The 18,956-nt window shown below is 41.7% G+C and overlaps 1 protein-coding gene across 3 annotated transcripts in view; it reads left to right on the top strand.

Annotated features, from left to right (window-relative positions):
* The first annotated feature begins 4,282 nt into the window (after positions 1–4,282).
* Positions 4,283–18,956, top strand: part of LATS1 (large tumor suppressor kinase 1) — a 52,934-nt gene continuing 38,260 nt past the window's right edge. The window contains exon 1 of one of the 3 annotated variants that reach the window (XR_008422851.1): positions 4,283–4,493. The gene's annotated coding sequence lies outside the window, so the exon portion shown is untranslated. The remainder of the gene's footprint in view (positions 4,494–18,956) is intronic. The other 2 variants (XM_019425012.2, XR_002074033.2) reach the window with 2 other exon arrangements.

Raw genomic sequence — 18,956 nt, forward strand, 5'->3', positions numbered from 1 at the left:
GTCTCTCTGTCTCAAAAATAAATAAACGTTAAAAAAAAAATTAAAAAAAAATAAATAAACATTTAAAAAATTATTTAAATAAAGTAAAGATAAACTAATGTTCAGTTCTAAACTGTCATAACTAGACTTTGGGGGTCAGTAGCTGACGACAGACTAGCCTAACACAGACATCAGAAATGCATCAGCTGTTCAAGCCCCATGTGGGACTCTGTGCTGACAGCTCAGAGCCTGGAGCCTGCTTCAGATTCTGTCTCCCTCTTTCTCCCCCTCCCCCACATGTGCTCTGTCTCTCTCCCTCTCTCAAAAATGAATACACGTGAAAAAAAGTAGAAATGCATTAGCTGTCAAAAAATTTTTGTGCAGGCCACGGACATAAGAAGCTAAACTAATTAATACTAAACTGGTGGGGCGCCTGGGTGGCTCAGTTGGTTAAGCGTCCAACTTCAGCTCAGGTCATGAACTCACAGTTCATGGGTTTGAGCCCCACGTCGGGCTCTGTGCTGACAGCTCAGAGCCTGGAGCCTGCTTCGGATTCTGTGCCTCCCTCTCTCTCTACCCCTCCCCTACTCATGCTCTGTCCCTCTCAAAAATAAACAAACATAAAACAATTTTTTAACTGTAAAATAATAGCTGCAATTTGTAAAAACACAGATTTTACACCTTCATAGTACAGAATGAACTTAAATTTTAAAATTTCTTAGCAAGAGACGTCCTACAAGCAATGATACTCCAGCAGCAATAAGCACACAGAGAACCCAGATTTGGTTTCTAAAACCATTCTCCAGTTGTAGGAGCAAGGACTCCTTGGAGGGACAGGAATCTATAAGGTAGCTTAAAACATCTTGTACTGTCAGAAAGTAAGGAAATTCTGGGGCACCTGGTTGGCTCAGTCAGTTGGGCATCAAATTCTTGACTTCCACCCAGTCATGATCCCACAGCTGTGGGATCTGGCCTTGAGTCAAGCTCCATGCTGAGCATGGAACCCGCTTAGGATTCTCTCTCTTCTCTCTGCCCCTCCCCAGCTTATGCTCTCTCTGTCTCTCTCAAAATAAATAAACTTTTTTTTTTTTTTAAGTAAGGAAGTTCTTTTAAGAAACACTTGTAAAAGCCTGTAATGATGGCAGAAGGAGGGTATGTCAAAGGGACATAGAAGCCAATTCAACTGGAAGAGCTCCCAATAGCCAAAGCTGGAACAATTTGATCAACAAAATAAATAAAATACTCAAACCATAAAATAAGTATTCATGACTCCACATTGACGTGAATGTTTTTAAAAAATGAGTGAAGAGACCAATCTTCTCAGACTTCAAACTAATTTATGTGGATTCTCTGCTGGGAAAGAAGTAGAATGCAATTCTCCATCTCTTGAGTGTGGGCAGCTCATAGTCTAGAGCCTTCCCCTAAGACTGAGTTTCTGGGAGGGCTTATGCCCTCAGGGCCACATTGCTCTTTAGACTTCTTCCTTGTTTGCTGCCCCTGATCCTGCAATCACCCAAGCATGAAAACTGGCCCCTACCTCTGTTGATGAAAACAAAATGAAACCCCAAATCCTCATTTCCATGAAGCATTGAGAAGTCCAGTAGGCTGTAGCTGGACCAAGGGTTTTTCATCACAATACAAAGCCCTTCAAATGAATGGTAGGTATTGCCATTCAGAGACTTGCCACAGCCTTAGTATTTCCCTGCTTTTTCACCTCCACCCCCACCTTTCAGCCGTTTTTTTCATCTTGTGGATTGCTTCTTCTTTCCTAATCATCTCTTCTCTCCTTTCCCTCCTCTTCTCTCCCCACTACTTCACTGGAATTAAATCTCCTAGTCCCAGATAGAACACTTCACTGAGCCCCTTGAATTATCTAGGAAACTTCCCCAAAACAGTAGTTTATGGAGATACTCGCCTTTAGGCTTACAACTGAAGAGGTTTTGGGCACCTGGGTGGACCAGTCAGTTAAACATCCAACTTCAGCTCAGGTCGTGATCCACAGTTTGTGGGGTCAGGCCCTGTGTTGCACTCTGTGCTGATAGCTCAGAGCTTGGAACCTGCCTTGGATTCTGTCTGTCCCTCTCTCGGCCTCTCCCTCGCTTGTGCACGCTCTCTCTTTCTCAAAAATAAATAAGCTTTTTTTTTTTTTTTTTTTTTTTAAATTGAAGAGCTTAAGTGAAGAAGTTCCCTGGATGAGTGACAAAGGTGACAAGATTTGGGAGGCAGTATGCTTTTTCAGATATATAGTCCTGAAAAGGACAAGAAGTCCTGTGAACATATTAGATTCATTTAAATTTTTTTTAATGTTTACTTTTTGAGAAAGCATGAGCAGGGGAAGAGCAGGCAGAGAGGGAGACAGAATCCAAAGCAGGCTCCAGGCTCCGAGCTGTCAGCATAGAGCCCAAGTGGGGCTCAAACTCACAAACTATGAGATCATGACCTGAGACAAAGTCAGACACTTAACTGACTGAGCCCCCCAGGTACCCCAACATTCATGGAAGTTTGAGGTTGAAAGAATCCCCAAAGCTTACTTAGTCCTGCAGGTGAAGAAAGTAAGACCTAGGGCTATTATGTGACCCACTTTGGGTCATGCCCTGTATCTTTTACAAACTCTGTGCTTGTAGATTTTTTTTTTTTTTTTTTTTTAAGATTATTTATTTTGAAAGAAAGAGCATGTGCACGCAAGCAGGGGAGGGGCAGAGAGAGAGAGAGAGAGAGAGAGAATCCCAAACTCAGGCATGTGGGGCTCAAACCACAGACCATGAGATCATAGCCTGAGCTGAAATCAAGAGTTGGATGCTTAATCCAGGTGCCCCAAGTGCTTGTAAAGTGCTCTTAGAATGGAATCTTTTCCTTTTTTTTTTTTTTTTCGTTTATTTATTTTGAGAGAAAGAGAGAGAGCACGAGTGTGAGCAGAGGAGGGGCAGAGAGAGAGGGAGAGAGAGAATCCCAAGTCAGCTCGGAGCTGTCTAATGCCGGGCTGGATCTCACCAACCCCTGAGTCTGACACTTAACCAACTGAGTCACCAAGTTGCCCTGGAATCTTTTCTTTTCCTTTTTTTTTTTTAAATTAATGTTTCTATTTATTTTTGAAGCTCTCTCGAGAGAGAGACAGAGTATGAGTGTGGGAGGAACAGAGAGAGAGGGAGACACAGAATCCGAAGCAGGCTCCAGGCTCCGAGCTGTCAGCACAGAGCCTGATGCAGGGCTCGAACCCACGAACTGTGATTTCATGCCCTGAGCGGAAGTCAGACGCCTAACCGACTGAGCCACCCAGGCACCCTTGGAATCCTTTCTTTTAACAGAAGTTTTCACATTTGAACTTTAGGATACAGTGGCCAGTAACTAATTTAACATCAGAAAAATAAGTCTTTAATCCTAAAACAATTTTAATAGTCTCTAGTAGAAAAATGAAAGATGTTGAGGGATGCCTGGCAGTATCAGTCAGTGGAGTCTGCAACTCTTCCAGGGTTGTGAGTTTCAGGCCCATATCGGGTGTAGAGATTACTTCAAAAATAAAATCTTAGATGTTTGCAAATATTAACCATATTATTTTCTAGAGGCAGATTTGACAAAAGCACTCTTTACAAAGGGTAGATGGTACCTTCAGACATCACAAACGCAATGATCTCATCCCAAATTTCCAATTCAACAAGAAATACAAACCTCTTCTCGCAGTCACGTTATCCCAATCTTAACAATAATGACTTTTCTCATCCCCTGATTCGGTTGACAGGTTAAAAATCTCCAAACTCTATTACTCTGCCTGGGTTCAAGGATATATTAATCTGATTCGGCAAATACTTAAACACGGACTTACTCGGGGAAAGAAAGAGTACTAAGCAAAAATCAATCTATTTCAAAGCCTCTAGAAATCCCAATCCCTAGTGCCCACCCACAGCGAGGTTTCAGGGCAACTCATTGCTGCTTCCTTCTGAGAATTAAACTTCTGGAGATGCGCGTCTTGATTCTGGATCCGTGCACAGCAAGAGCTCAACTGGAAAAGAGAGACTGAAATAAATGAGCGGACTTCGGAGAGGACAAGCCTGATCCCACGAGCCAGGGAGAGCCACCGGGCCAGCGCCAGGCGGGGGCGACGCGGGGAGACGCTCGCCAGCACGCTGAAGAGAGGACGACCGGCGGAAGGCGGGAGGCCGCAGGCGGCGCGCTGGCTGCTGGCGGCGGGGCGGACTGAAGCCCCCAGTCCTCGGCCCCCGCGCAAGCGACGCCGGGAAATGCCCACATCCGGGAAAGCTGCGGCGGAGTGCGGCGGCGGCGACACCACCGAGTGGAAGGCAAAATGGCGGCGGCGGCGGCGGTGGACTGGTGCTGAGGGGAGAGCCAGGTCCCCGCGACCCCCGCGACGGGCCGCGCTGGCCCGAGGCAGCCCCCCGGCGTCTGTCCCCGCCCTGCACCACCAGGGATATTTGGGGTCCTTGGGACGGGCTCCGGCCGCCTGGGCGCCAGCCCTCGGGCCCGTGGCCGCTGTCCAGGAGCCTCGCTTTCCCCTGCAGGTAGGTCTGGGGCTGGCGTAGCGGGTGGGGCGCACTCCTTCCTCCCGAGCCCGAGTTGGCGGGGCGGTGGCCGCCGGGGCCCACGCCCAGTCCTGCTGGCGGGGGTCCAGGGGCCGCTGCGGACGAGCGGGCCGGCCCGGCCCGGTGCGGGCCTGACTTGGCTGGTTGCATGGACCTGAGCTGAGCCCTGCCCTGGGGAAGCGAGGGTTGGCCGCGCCCGGGGCTGGCGGAAGAGCCGCAGGCACTGCGGCCTTGGAAGTGCAGGTTAGGTTGGGGAGAGCCTGATTTGCTGGAGGCCTTAGGCGGACTGTGTCTCCCACTTCCACCCCTATCCCCAGCACGGACTGGTCAGTGTTGAGGAAGGAAGGAAAGTGAAAGGTGGTTCTGAAACAACATTGCAGTGAAAGAGCTGCGGTTCTTTGCATCCCAGAGGGACTCGATCCTGGATATACCTTGAAGAAAGCCCGGGAATTTCTGTCTCCAGTCCACTGTAATGTTAGCTTGCGGTTCATAGTTGGAAGGGGTAGGAGGGATGGAGAGATCTTTATGGAGTAGGAATGTGTGCATAAATAAAATGAAAGAAAGAAAATACAAGGAACGCTGTTTGTTGTAACTTCAAAAAGAACTTGGAGCGCAAAGAATGGCTCTCAGGTGATTTGAATTAACCCCTTTCTCTGACTTTGCCAGTTGAAAGTTTTCCAGGGGGTCAGAGTTTAATGTTTGTCGACCCATATGGTAATATGACTAAAAATATATATTATTTTGTAGATGTTATTCCTAAAGCTGGTGAGACATAAGTAGACAAATATAGTCTCACACACAACTACGGTGTCATTCACCCGGAATCATGAAGCTTGTCGGGCCTTTATGGATTATTTATTGAAGATTAAAATTCTTTATCAGATTTCCTTCATGAGGAAGAAAAGGCAGGACATTATAATTGGAATGAATGTTCTCTGCTAAGATAGTTACATTTGTGATTTAAGTAAAGTTATTTCTTTCCTTTAATAAGCTGATAGGTAAAATGAGCTAGTTGATTCCCTAAGGCAGTGGAGGAATTTGACTGATTTCACACTAAAAGAAGTAGCATTGTGTTCCTCTGATCAGCTGCTACTGCAAGAAACTAGATCAAGGCCCTAGCTGGGGAAGGCGCATTCTTTCTATGTCTGACTATTCATTGACTACCCCCTGCCACTTTCCAAAAGCAAATAAAACATGCTTTTGCTTTTTTTTTTTTTTTTTTTTTTTTTGTATGATCTGTGTTTTCTTCTGTAGGTTGCATTTTTGTTTTTAATGCTAGTCCTTGTTATTCTATATAAATATAGCCTTGGAACAGATCCAACTATGGTTAGTTTTCATTCTAGATGTTGTATTTAGATTAGTGGCTTTTTGTAGACCATAAAGTTATGTAGTCACTGAACAACACTTTTATCAAGTAGAAATGGCAGTCATTTTTCAGCATAAGATAAAATATAGTGATAGTTTTCACTTTTGATCAGCTAATTTATAGAATGCAAAGTGAAGAAAATGTCTTCAGTATAAGAGAATCTTAAATATTGCTGTCTAAACAACTGAGACTATATGCTGCTAAGAAAGAAAGAGTACATATTACTGTTGCTGTTGTCAGAACTGACTCTGTCAAAGCATTGAGACAGGCCATCTTTTTTATAAACCTAATTCAACCCAAGGTAACACTTTGAAATGTTATTATGTAATGGTACCTGGTTTTTCCCTAAGTTGGACAAAATATCAACAATATTTGTTTGGGTTTGCTGACATTTAGATGAAGATCTAAAGTTTCAAAGAAATGGAGGTTTTGTCTGTTCACTCTAGCTGATTTAAATGTTCCTTAAAAGAATGAGTGAGTCATGATCCCTGCCCTTAGGAAACTCAAGATGCAGGTTCTGATGAAAAGAGCTCTGAGACAGTTCAGGATGTGTGGATTCCATTTCTAGCGTGACCTCCAGCTGGCTGCATGAACTTGGGCCAGTTTATCTCTCTGGATGCATTTCCTTACCTGGAGTATATATGTTGAGGTATATATTTTTATATATATTGTATTTTATTCTGTGTGATATTTTATTCTCTGTGAATCTGTGATCTAATAGGAAAAATAAGACAAGTACAGGACTAGGGCAAAAACATGTTTTATTTGACCATGCAAAGTTCAGGGAAGGATAAGAAATGGGCAGTTTAATGAAATCTTTGTGAAGAAGTCATTTGGTACCTTAAAGGTTGGGTATAATTTCAACAAGAAGAAATATGGCAGGGGCTCTCCCAAAAAGAATAAACAGTATAAGTAAGGACATGAAAGTAGAAAAGAAAAGGGGACAAGTTACCTGCTCTCAGGTAATTTGGCTTGGTTAGAGTATGATATGCTAGGGAGAGTCTAGGTAAGATAGTGGAAAGAGAGAAGATAACTGACATTTATTGAGTTGGGAATTTATTCTAAACATTTAACATGCACAGTTGACCCTTGAACAATACAGATTTGAAGTATGTGGGTCCACTTACACACAGATTTTTTTCAACAAATTATATTGGAAAACTTTTTGGAGATTTGCAACAATTTGAAAAAACTCACAGATGAACTTTATAACCTAGAAATACTGAAAAAAACTAAGAAAAAGCTAGGTAAGAATACAGAGTATAATACTTATACAAAATAAGTGTTAATTGTGTTTACGTTATTAGGCGTCTGGTCAACAGTAGGCTATTAGTAGTTAAGTTTGGGGGGAGTCAAAAGGTGTATTCAGATTTTAGACTGCATAGGGGGTTGCTGCACCTAACCCCCTGTGTTGTTCAAGGGTCAACTGGATTAAACTGTATTTTGAGCATTACATAGTGCTCAAAATAATTCTATTAGATAGGACCATTATTGCCCACATTTGAAGATGCAGAAACTGAGACATGGCTTGCCAAGAGCACACAGTTAGTGGTAGAACTGGGATTTGTACCCTGCAGTTTGACTCCAATTGTCTTTTTTTTTTCCTTTCCTTTCCTTTTTTTTTTTTTTTTTTTTTTTTTTAAGAAAGAGAGTAGTAGAGTGGGAGTGGGGAGGGGCTGAGGGGGGCAGCGAGAGAGAGAGAGAGAGAGAGAGACAGAGAGAGAGAGAGAGAGAGAGAGAGAGAGAGAATCCCAAGCAGACTCCACACTCAGCACCAAGCTTGATGTAGAGCTTGATCCCAGGACTGTGGGATCACGACATGAGCTGAACTCGAGTCTGACACTCAACCCACTAAGCCTCCCAGGCACCCCTCCATTGCTTTTTAATCACTAAGTTAAAGGAATCATTGAAGTTCTAGAGTAAGGAATTGACATGATCAGAACTATTTATTAGAGAGATTAATCTGGCACCAGTGTAACATGAGTTAGTGGTAAGCTATTTTGCCTTGAAGAGTTCTTTTAAAAATTCTCTTTACCAGGGCACCTGGGTAGCTCAGTTAAGTGTCCAACTCTTGATTTCAGCTCAGGTCATGATCTCACAGTGTGTGAGTTTGAGCTCCTCATTGGGCTTTGCACTATCAGAACTTGGGATTCTCGCTCTCTCCCTCTCTCTCTGCCCCTCCCCCACTCACACTGTCTTTTTCTCTCTCTCAAAATAAATAAACTTAAAAAAATTCTCTTGGGGCGCCTGGGTGGCGCAGTCAGTTAAGCGTCCGACTTCAGCCAGGTCACTATCTCGCGGTCTGTGAGTTCGAGCCCCGCGTCAGGCTCTGGGCTGATGGCTCGGAGCCTGGAGCCTGTTTCCAATTCTGTGTCTCCCTCTCTCTCTGCCCCTCCCCCGTTCATGCTCTGTCTCTCTCTGTCCCAAAAAATAAATAAAAAACGTTGAAAAAAAATTAAAAAAAAAAAAAAAATTCTCTTTACCAGGGGCTCTTGGGTGGCTCAGTCGGTTAAGCGTCCGACTTCGACTCAGGTCCTGATCTCACGGTTTGTGAGTTCGAGCCCTACATCAGGCTCTGTGCTGACGGCTCAGAGCCTGGAGCCTGCTTCGGATTCTGTGTCTCCTTCTCTCTCTGCCCCTCCCCCAACTTGTGCTCTGTCTCTCTCTGTCTCTTAAAAATAAATAAATGTAAAAAAAAAAAAAATTTTTTTTTAAATTCTCTTTACCGATTATTAATCTGAATTTTCACATTTGCTATTAGCAAAGATTACTAAGATTTGTTAATGCCAGTGTTGACCATACCTTGTTTGGAAGAATTGTAAATTAATATACCTTTGTGGAAGGCAATTTGACACTGTCAGGATTTTATTTTATTTTTTGGCATATCTTTTCCTTTATTTTTTTTCCTTTTTAAAAAATTTTATTTCAGGAGCGCCTGGGTGGCTCATTCGGTTAAGCGTCCAACTCTGGATTTTGGCTCAGGTCATGATTTCATGGTTAGTGGGTTCAAGCCCCTGCATCCAGCTCTGTGCTGACAGTGCAGAGGCTGCTTGGGATTCTCTCTCTTCCTCTCTGCCCTTCCTCTACTCGTGTGCGCGTGCATACGTGCTCTCTCTCCCTCTCTCAAACTTAAAAAAATTTTAATTCTAAACTCCAGTATCATTAACATACAGTGTTATGTTATAGATATACAATATAGTGATTCAAAAATGCCATACAGCACCCAGTGCTCATCACAGCAAGTGCACTCCTTAATCCCCGTTGGTTGTTTTACCCACCTCCCCTCTGGTAACTATCAGTTTGTTTTCTATGGTGAAGAGTCTGTTTCTTGGTTTGTCTCACCCTTTTTTTGTTCCTTTTGCTTATTTGTTTTAGTTTCTTAAATTCCACATATAAGTGAAATATGGTATTTGTCTTTCTCTGGTGGACTTATTTCACTTAGCATTATACTGTCTAGCTACATTCATGTCCTTTTAAATTCAAGATTTCAGGGGCGCCTGGGTGGCTCAGTTGGTTAAGCGGCCGACTTCAGCTCAGGTCATGATCTTGTGGTCCGTGAGTTCGAGCCCCGCGTCGGGCTCTGTGCTGACAGCTTAGAGCCTGGAGCCTGTTTCAGATTCTGTGTCTCCCTCTCTCTGACCCTCCCCCATTCATGCTCTGTCTCCCTCTGTCTCGATAATAAATAAACGTTAAAAAAAAAAAATCTTTAAATTCAAGATTTCATTCTTTTTTATGGCTGTGTAATATTCCTGTGATAAAGATATGAACCACATCTTTATCGATGCATCTATTGATGGACAGTTGATGGACACTTGGGCTGCTTCCAATTTGGCTATTGTAAATAATACTACTATAAACATAGGAGTGCATGTATCCCTTTGAATTAGTGTTTTTATATTTCTGAGGTAAATACCCAGTGGTGCATTTACTTGATCTAAGGGTAGTTCTATTTTTAACTTTTTGAGGAACTGTTCTCTAGAGTAGCTGCACCAGTTTGCATTCCCACCAACAGTGCAAGAGGGTTCCTTTTTCTCCACATCCTTGCCAACGCTTGTTGTTAATTATATTTTTGGTTTTAGTATTTATGTATGTATGTATGTATGTATGTATGTATTTATTTATTTATTTATGAAAGTGTGTGTGGAGGAAGGACAGAGGGAGGAGAAAATCTTAAGCAGGCTTCATGCCCAGTGCAGAGCCCAACTTGGGGCTTGATCTCACAAATGTGAGATCGTGACCTGAGCTGAAAGCAAGAGTCGGACACTTAGCCAACTGAGGCACCCAGGCACCCCCAAATGTCAGGATTTTAAATACCTGCATCCCTTGAAGATATGTGGGTTTAGTTCCCAAACCACTGCAATAAAACAAATATTGCAGTAAAATGAGCCACATGAACTTTTTGGTTTTCCAGTGCATATAAATCATGTTTATGCTATGTTGTAGTCTACTGATAATGCAGTAGCATTGTGTCTACAAAGACAATGTACATACCTTAATTTAAAAATACATTATTGCTATGGGGGGTTGGAGGGAGGGGAGGGTGGGTGATGGGTATTGAGGAGGGCACCTGTTGGGATGAGCACTGGGTGTTGTATGGAAACCAATTTGACAATAAATTTCATATATTAAAAAAAAATACATTATTGCTAAAAAGTGCTGACCATCATCTGAGCTTTTAGCAAATCCTAATCTTTCTGCTGGTGGAAGGTCTTACCTTGATGTTGATGGCTGCTGACCAGGGTGGCAGTTGCTGAAGGTTGGGGTGGCTGTGGCAATTTCTTACAATAAGAAAATAGTGAAGTTGGCTGTACCAATTGACTCTTCCTTTCATAAACAATTTCTCTGTAGCATGTGAAGCTGTTTGATAGCACTTTATCCATTGTAGAACTTCTTTCAGTAGTGGAGCCAATCCTCTCAAAGCTTGCCACTGCTTTCTCAACTAAGAAACTCAGTTTCTAAATCCTTTCTTGTTATTTCAATAATTTTCCTAGTATTTTTACCATCAGTAGATCCCATCTCAAGAAACTATTTTCCTTGCTTATCCATAAGAAGCCACCCCTTATCCATTAAAGTTTTATCATGAGATTGTAGCCATTCAGTCACATCTTCAGGCTTCACTTCTTTTTTTTTTTTTTTTTTTTAAAGTTTATTTGGGGGGGGGGGGCAGAGAGAGAATCCCAAGCAGGCTCTAGCACTGCCCACGCAGAGCCCAACCCAACATGGGCTCAAACCCATGAACCGTGAGCTCATGACCTGAGTTGAAACCAGGAGTCAGATGCTCAGCCAACTGAGCCACCCTTGTGCCCCTTCAGGCTCCTCTTCTAATTCTAGTTCTCTTGCTATTTCCACCACATCTGTAGTTAACTTCCTCCACTGAAGTCTTGAACCTCTCAAAAGCATCCCTAAGTATTGGGATCAACTTCTTCCATACTCCTGTTAAGGTTGTTATTTTGAGCTCTTTACATGAATTATGAATGTTCTTAATGACATCTAGAATGGTAAATCATTTCCAGAAGGTTTTCAGTGTATTTTGTCTGGATCTATCAGAGGAATCACTGTTTGTGGCAGCTGTAGCCTTACTTGAAAGTTGAAATGACTCCTTGACCACGGGCTGCAGAATGGATGTTGTGTTAGCAGGCACAAAAATAAGATAAATCTCATTGTACGTCTCCATCGGAGCTCTTGGGTGACCAGATACATTGTCAGTGTACAGTAATATTTTGAAAGGAATCTTTTTTTCTGAGCAGTAGGTCTCAGCAGTGGGCTTAAAACATTCAGTAAACCATATTGTAAACAGATGTTCTGTCATCAGGGCTTTGTTTTTCCATTTATAGAGCAGGGGCAGAGTAGATTTAGCATAATTAAGGGCCCTAGGACTGTTGGAATGGTAAATGAACATTGGCCTCACCTTAAAGTCACCAGCTGCATTGGCCTCTAACAAGACAGTCAGCCTGTTTTTTGGACTTTGAAGCCAGGCATTGACTTCTCTCTAGCTATGAAAGGCCTAGATGGCATCTTCTTCCAATAGAAAGCTGTTTCATCTCCAGTGCAAATCTGTTGTTCAGTGTAGCCACTTCGATTATCTTAGCTAGATTCTCTGGATCACTTGATGTGCTTTCTACATCAGTACTTGCTGCCTTACCTTGCACTCCCATGTTATGGAGATGGCTTCTTTCCTTAAACGTCATGAACCTACCTCTGCTGGCTTCAAACTTTTCTTCTGCACCTTCCTTACCTCTCAGCCTTCACAGAATTGAAGACACTTCGGGCCTTGCTCTGGATTAGGCTTTGGCTTAAAATATTGTGACTGGTTTGGTCTGCTGTACAGACCACCAGAACTTTCTCCATATTCAGCAATAAGGGTATTTCGCTTTCTTATCATTCATGCAGTCACTGCAGTAGCACTTTTATTTATTTTTTAAATTTATTTTAAAGATTTTTATTTTTAAGTAATCTCTATACCCAATGTGGGGCTTGAACTTACAAGCCTGAGATCAAGAGTCACATGTTTCTACCAACTGAGCCAGCCAGCTGCCCTTGGAGTAGCACTTTTCATTTCCTTTAAAAACTTTTTTTTTGCATTCACAACTTAGCTAACTGTTTGGTGAAAGAGGCCTGGCTTTTGGCCTGTCAGCTTTTGACATGACTTCCTCACTAAGCTTAATCATTTTTAGCTTTTTTTTTTTTTTAAGTTTATTTATTTATTTGGGGAGAGAGCACAAGCAGGGGAGGGGTGGAGAGAGATAGAGAGGGAGAGCGAGAATTCCAAGAAGGCTCCAGGCTGTCAGCACAGAGCCCAGTGTGGGGCTCAGGCTCACAAACTGTGAGATCATGACCTGAGCTTACAGTTGGATGCTTAACCAACTGATCCATCCAGGCACCCTAGTCATTTTTAGCTTTTGATTTAAAGCTAAATCCTTTCACTTGAACACTTAGAAGCCATTATAGGGTTATTAATTGCCCTGATATCAATATTATTGTGTCTCAGGCAACAGGGATGCCTGAGGAGATGGGGGAATGGCTGGTCGGTGGAGCAGTCAGAACCCCTGCAACATTTGTCAAGTTTGCTGTCTTCTATGGGTGTGGTTCATGGTGCACTGAATCAGTTACAGTAATAACATCAGAGATCACTGATCACAGATCACCATAACAAGTATAATAATAACAAAAGGTTTTAAAATATTGTAAGAATTACCAAAGTATAGCACAGAGACATGAAGTGAGCAAATGCTGTTGGAAAAATGGTGACAATAGACTTGTTCAAGGCAAGGTTGCCAGAAACCTTCAATTTGTTAAAAAAAAAAAAAAAAAAGGAAGCGTCTGTGAAGCACAGTAAAATGAAGCCAAATAAAACTAGATATGCCTGTATGCATTCTCTTTGATGCAGTAATTCCAGTTCTGGGAATTTATCTCAAGTGAAATGCCTAACTGGGGCATTAACTGGGGCTTAACTGGGGAAATGCTTAACTAGGTGGTTCAGTCAGTTAAGCATCCACCTTCAGCTCAGGTCATGATCTCAAGGTTGGTGGGTTCCAGCCCTGCATGAGGCTCTGTGCTGACAGCAAAGAGCCTGGAACCTGCTTCAGATTCTGTGTCTCCCTCTCTGTCTTCACCCCTCCCTGCTTGTGCTCACTCTCTCTCAAAAATAAACATTTTTAAAAAAAATGGAAATGCTTAACAGTGTTTGCACAACAGTTTTTATTGTCACATTTTTATGAACTAATTTAATATTTACAAGGAATATGTTATATACATGTAAGCTATGATCATAGAAGAGGAACATTCATGAACTCCCCACCAATCCTCAGAACTAGAATTTTACCAATAATACTCAAGTTATCAGTGTTTGAAATGTTATAATAGAAAAAATTGGAAAGAACCTAAATGCCCATGAGTAGGGGATAGATAAATTATAGTACATCTACATGAAGTAATTCAATATATAATTATGAAAAAGGATGAGGTTGAATTGTCATATTTTCTGTTTCAAGAAATTCTAAACAGTAAGTCAGAAGTCATCTGTTTAGTAACAGTATTTCAGGGAAAGGAAAGTAAACATAGGGGTTTTTGTTTGTTTGTTTGTTTGTTTGTTTGTTTGTTTGTTTTTTGGGGGAGGGAGGGACAGAGAAAGAGGGAGAATCCCAAGTGGGCTTTTCACTGCCAACACAGAGCTCAAACAGAGCCCACTCAGAGCCCACATGGGGCCCGAACTCATGAAACCATGAGATCATGACCTGAACCAAAATCAAGAGTTGGTCACTCAGCTGACTGAGCCACCCACGTGCCCTATGTAGTTTTTGTTTTTGTAATTAATTTTTTCAATAGTATTTCTTAAATTTTTTTTTTTCATAAGTAATCTCTGTGCCCATTGTGGAGCTCAAACTTACAACCCCAAGATAAGAGTCACATGTTCCACTGACTGAGGTAGCTAGGTGCTCTTAAACATAGTTTTTATTAACCTTCAGCAGCATACATTTATCCTGTCAATTGTATACCCTTTTTTTTTTTTTTTTTGGTCATGATGAAGTTTGAATCTCAGCCTTCTTCACATTCAGAATCTAGGATTCTTCTGAATTTCTTGGGGCTTGGGGATAGTTAACACATAACATGGTGACATGCTGCGTTTATTGTTTTTATGATTTTGCGGCATGTTGACAAATTGTGAGGTTTTGTCTTTTCTTTTTGCTTAAACTATTTTTTTTCTTAGTTGAGTGAGTTACTGCTGGAAATAAAACATCTTCTGATAATTCAAAAGGCTTTGAAAGTTCATGTTTGAGTGTTTGTACTTGAATCTCTTTGACAATTTTGTGATCTCATCTAAATTTGACAATTGTTTATATCTTTAATTGCATTGCCTATTGGGTGACAATTCCTGAACACATAATGCTACGTCATAGTGGAATCTTTTTGAAGACATTTTGACCATTAATTAAGGGTCCAGATTCAACCATATGTGGTGCTGCCGATGAAAATAACACAGTGGAAGTGACAAGGAAATTTCACCTTTTATTTATGATCAGGTTAGCTATGTGGACTGTCTGCTGTTCTAGAACTTCTCTGCTTTGGAGCTGACAGAATTTTTTTTTTTTTTTTTTTAATTTTTTTTAATGTTTATTTTTGAGACAGAGAGAGACAGAGCATGAACAGGGGAGGGGCAGAGAGAGAGGGAGACACAGAAACTGAAACAGGCTCCAGGCTCTGAGCTGTCAGCACCGAGCCGGACGCGGGGCTCGAACTCACGGAACGCGAGATCGTGACCTGAGCCGAAGTCGGCCGCTTAACCGACTGAGCCACCCAGGCGCCCCCAGAATTTCTTTAAATATATATATATTTAATGTTTATTTATTTTTGAGAGAGACAGAGCTCCAGTAGGGGAGGGGCAGAGAGAGAGGGAGACAAAGAACTCGAAGCAAGCTCCAGGCTCTGCACTGTCAGCACAGCCTGATAGAACAGTTGGTCACTCTCTATCTCTGAGCGGGGCTCAGACTCAGGAACTGTGACATCATGACCTGAGCCGGAGTTGGATGGTTAACCGATGGAGCCACCCAGGTGAGCCCCAGAATTTCTTTAAATATTGACTTTAAGGAGTGCCTGGCTGGCTCAGTCAGTAGAGTGTGCAACTCTTGATCTTAGGGTTGTAAGTTTGAGCCCCATGTTGAGTGTAGAGATTACTTTAAAATCTTATAAATAAATATAGAAAGAAAGACTGTAAGATATATTCAACTTCAGAAATATCAGAATATGGAAAAGCATGTATTTTAGAATCAAGAAAATATTGTACTTACTGTAAGATGTTTGTTGTATTACGTAATTCTTTTGCTAGTATATTGTGTCCTAAGCACCAGTAGCTAGATTCATAGACCCTGTGGTGGATATGTCCAGTAATGTCCTCTTTGGGTCCAAATATGGTTTCTTTTGCTCCAGAGACCTGTTCAGTTACCTTTGCTTTCACTCTTTGCCCTTCCCTCCGTCCCTCTCTCACTGATTTACTCACCACAGTACACAATAGTATGACACGGAGCCGTAATAAACGCTACTGTTAGAAAAGGAGAAGAATAGGAAATAGCAATTGCTGATCTATAATAATTTTGAAATTTCTGTAGGCGGGTCTTGTGAAAGCAACCTGCCTTGGAAGTAGGGGAGATTCCTTGACTGGGCCTTAATTCAATTATATGGAAAGAACTCCCTCATTCATTGTTCTCTATGACTCTATGCCATTGTACTCCAAGAACCTCCTTGGAATTCTTTTTTCATTATTATCCTTGGCCTCATATGAAGTGTGAGCTTTGGGGGAATGAATAGTCCCTCTTTGGAAAGTGCAAATCTTTCTCATCGAGTTTCCGGTTTGTGGGAATTGGGAACCCAAGGGGTTTAAATTGTGAATAGTGAAAGACTATTTTTAGTCTGAGCCTGAGTGGTTTATATAACAACAAAAACAAACTTTAACAAAAACAGTTTCCTCAAAGTTATAAGCCGCTGATGTGTTTAGTTCCAGTCAGTTCCATGTGTCCGTAACCAAAGTTCACATGTGTTAGTAACCTCATTCAAAGATTGGAGAGCTCCCATTTCTCTTCTCAGTTGGTTATTTAAGGGGAGGCCATCCCCTGCATGTGATTTTATTTTTTATTTTTATTTTTATTTTATTTTATTTTATTTTATTTTATTTTATTTTATTTTATTTTATTTATTTATGTTTTTTTTTACCACTGAAGTACTTTAGTCAGCTGAGAGATTCCAGTGGGCCTCTGTACTCAGCCTTTTATTCCCATCTCTTCTTGTTTGGGGCCTAGAAGCAAGCTGCTTTCCAACCCTGCAAGACTTTAGTTTCTAAATTCTTTCTATTCCTTCCTATTTCTGCTTGCAAATCAGCTGCTGCTTTCCTCATTTATAATACTTTGCCAAATAGCCAGTAGCAGCCAAAGTGCACTTCTAAGATTCTCTTTTTCAGACTCTTTATGGAACTGCAAATTTAGTAGACTCTGTCATCTTACAAGTTATAACGGCAACAGCTTTATCAAATATTTTGCCACTGTAAAACACGGTTCTTCATTTTTCCAGTCTCCAGTATCACTTTCTTTGAAGCCCTCAGCCTGACTACTAAGTCAGTACTCTATTAGGTATTTGTTATAATAGCACCTCACTTATAGGTACCAATTTCTCTATTAGGAGAATGAGAGACTAAATATACAGATAGACAATGGCCAGATCATATGTGAAAATAGAACTGTGACCCAGAACCTCAGTAGCAGTAGGCCCAAACGGCCAGGTCTTGGTCAGTAACTGCCACCTTCTGACGCAGAACTTACCAGAGAAAGACATATATCCGCCAACCAATTACATAGGATGTCCTGCTTCAGGTTAGCTGGCCTCCAGCTTCCTTGTGGCAACAGCCGACAACCAGAGCATACCTGAAGTCTTCCGTTTTATTCAGTTTGAAGCTTTTCTACTCCCCTGCCTGCCTTTGAGTCTCTGCCAAAGAGACCGTGGCTGACTCCCTTGCTATGGCAAGCTCTTAATAGACTCTGCTTGCTTTAGGTTGTCTTTATTTCCACAAGAATCTTAGGTGGTTTTGTGGTAAAATCGCAAAATATCAGTGAGGTGACACAACAGATTCCTATTTTGCTCACACAGACCCCAGCGGAGTTCAGTGGGAAGCTTAAGTAGTGGCTTAGGGACCCACATTCACTGCATATTGCGAAGCTACCATCTCAAAAAGTGACCAGTATCGTCACTGAAGCAGAAAGAGAGAGATGGAGAAGAACGGGCTTTTAACTGCCCCAGCCCAGAATTGACACATTAGTTACATCCGCTCACAGGGCTTTGACCAGAACTAATTTGGGAAGTAGAGGGCAGTATGTGAAAATAGACTCTGGCACAAAGATTTGTCAACAGCAGTTGGATAAAGATCTGCCACATTTCCTCCTTTCCATCATTACGGAAATCAGATGGTGTGGATTACCTGACTTCTGACTTAATGAATGTTTAAATGTAATGTTTGTGTTATTTTTTCCCTGAAAAGAAAATGCTGAAATGATGATGTTAAAAAAAAACAACAAGAAATGATGTTGTTGCACGGTATTAATGGCTTCTTAATTTTTTTTATTTATTCTTTTTTTTTTTAAAGAGAGCGCTCCCGGGGCGGACAGGGCAGGGGGAGAGGGAGAGAAAGAGAGAATCTTAAGCAGCCTCCACACTCAGCACGGAGCCTGACGCAGGGCTTATCCCATGACCTGAGCCAAAATCAAGAGTCAGACACTCAACCAGCAGAGCCACCCAAGTGCCCCAAATGGTTCCTTTAAAGAAATCCTTTGTGTTCTTGGTGTGGTTTGTATATGAGTAAGAGTAATTTGCAGCAGAACCATTGCAAGATCCAGAGCATTTCTGTTTCAGAAAATTTCAAGCATATACAAAAGTAAGGAGGATAGTATAACTCTCATGTGCCCCTCAGCCAGCTACAACAGTTACCCGGTGCTTTGTCTCATCCGTGTTTCCATGCAGTTCACCACAAAACCGAATTATATTGAAATAAATTCCAGACATCATATTTTATTCATAAGTATTACAACATGTAGATGAAAGAGATAAAGCATAAACTAATTTTTTATTTATTTTAACTTAAAAAACACATTATTACACATATACCAGAACTCAGTTATTTCTGTGACCATTGTATACTCACATGTTAGCAGTGTTACAAATTACATTATTCAAGTACAGAGATACAGAATATAGGATTAGAATGATTCTGGTCCAGCATTTTCTTTCTTTCTTTCTTTCTTTCTTTTTTTCTTAATGTTTATTCATTTTTGAGAGACAGAGTGTGAGCAGGGGAGGGGCAGAGAGAGAGAGGGAGACACAGAGTCCAAAGCAGGCTCCAGGCTCTGAGCTGTCAGCACGGAGTCTGATGTGGGGCTCCAGCTCACAGACCGGGTGATCATGACCTGAGCTAAAGTTGAATGCTGAACCAACTTAGCCACCCAAGTGCCCCTGGCCCAGCATTTTCTAAAATGTATTCCATAGGAATGAATCTCATGAAATGCTCTGAGGGAAAAAACGTGCTTTGGTCAGATAAGTGT

This window comes from Panthera pardus, unplaced genomic scaffold (assembly GCF_024362965.1).
Source record: "Panthera pardus isolate Hobbes unplaced genomic scaffold, ASM2436296v1 HiC_scaffold_17, whole genome shotgun sequence".
NCBI classification, from domain to species: Eukaryota; Metazoa; Chordata; class Mammalia; order Carnivora; family Felidae; genus Panthera; species Panthera pardus.